At 45.0% G+C, this 1,697-nt stretch overlaps 1 pseudogene; it reads right to left on the reverse strand.

Annotated features, from left to right (window-relative positions):
- Positions 1-659: 659 nt before the first annotated feature.
- LOC142426184 (large ribosomal subunit protein eL8 pseudogene) lies at positions 660-1,467 on the reverse strand (annotated as a pseudogene).
- Positions 1,468-1,697: the final 230 nt, after the last annotated feature.

A 1,697-nucleotide genomic window follows, 5' to 3' on the forward strand; every position in this document is an offset into this window, starting at 1 on the left:
TTTTACTGGAGCGATTCAGAAACTGCACAAAGCACAGGAAATCATACATTTGTGTTTCTTGTATTTTTATTAAGAAAAAATAAGATCTTACTAGCGTTTAGTGCCTGTTCATCTTAAAGTCCATTTATAAACAGTAATTTATGAAGGATATAAAATAAATTATTTTTTCACCTCAATCTTTGATTTTGTGCTTGATGTGATAAAATTCACTTATGAGTCATTTTGAATCTGCACAATAAGAGAAACTAATCTTTTTGCAGATACAGTTTGCTCTTACATATATCAACAGTGGGAGAGAAGAAAAGTCATTAATACTGTGTACGAAAGACACATTAGAGTTACATTTATATCATTGATTACATGGTTTCTCAATTATACAGTTTGGAAAAAACATAAGCAATTAATCATGGTAGATTACACTCATTTTGTATTTGGCCAGCAGTAGCAAGTAATTATTAAGAAGTCTGAGTTCCAATTGTTTCTCTACATAATACTCTGTAATATCCTTTGCTTATGGTACTTTCTGTAATACCCTTTGGCAAGTGTGGTTATTTACACCTATAAAAGACTTCAAAATAGCTCTCATTCCCCTTTTATAATCATACTTTTTTCTTTTGAAGGACTAGTTTTATTATGTACAAAAACCAGCCATGCGCAAGTTAGCCCCGCTTAGTGGCGAGTTCTTTGGCCTTGGCCTTTTCTAGCTTGGCGATTCGGGCCACTGACTTGGGGCCCAGCACATTGCCACCCCAGTGGCGGCGGATCTTGTCAAACCTGTCATTATAGTTGGTCCTGATGGCCTCCACCAGCTTAGCCAAGGCTCCTTTGTCTTCTGAGTTCACCTGTGTGAAGGCCACGGTGGTGCAGGTCTTCCTGTGTACCAGACGCCCCAGCCGGGCCTTGCTCTCGATGATGCAGTAGGGGACCCCCATTTTACGGCACAGGGCCGGCAGGAAGACCACCAGCTCAATGGGGTCCACGTCGTGCGCGATCACCCCCAGCTGAGCCTTCTTGTTCTCCACCAGCGTGGTGACGGTGTTGACCACCCCGCTCGCAGGACAGGCGGCCTCTTGGTGGGCACCTCCCCTTTGCCGGGAGCCTTCTTCTCCGCCTGGGCCAGCAGCCACTGCTTCTTCTCCTGCTTCGTCTCCAGCCGGTACTTGTGGGCCAGCTTCAGCAGCTGGGTGGCTGTCTGTCGGTCCAAGGCCTGGGTGAACTGGTTGATGGCGGGCGGCACCTTCAGCCACTTGTTCAGGATGGCGCGCTGGCGCTGCAGCCGGATGTAGCGCGGCCACCTGACGAATCGGGTGAGGTCCCTCTTGGGCTGAAGTCCTGGCCGATGCCGAAGTTCTTGGGCCGCTTCTCAAACAGGGGGTTCACCACCTTCTTGGCCTCCTGCTTCTTCACGACGGCCGGCGCCGGGGTCACCTTCTTGCCCTTGGCCTTCTTCCCTTTCGGCATGTTGGCTGGCTGCACGAAAGAGCTAAAACCATATTTTTTAATGTACTCTATACATTTATATTCTTAATATAATGCCATTATCAGCCATGTCATTTTTCTTGTTTTTTTTGTCTAGATATGCATAATTATAAACCACACCAATTACAACTACTAAAATATGCATTATCAATTGGATAAACATTTGTTAGTAACAATATGATTAAAATATCTAGATAGAAGAATTACTCTCCTAGTTT

This window comes from Tenrec ecaudatus, chromosome 14, assembly GCF_050624435.1.
Source record: "Tenrec ecaudatus isolate mTenEca1 chromosome 14, mTenEca1.hap1, whole genome shotgun sequence".
Taxonomy (NCBI): Eukaryota; Metazoa; Chordata; class Mammalia; order Afrosoricida; family Tenrecidae; genus Tenrec; species Tenrec ecaudatus.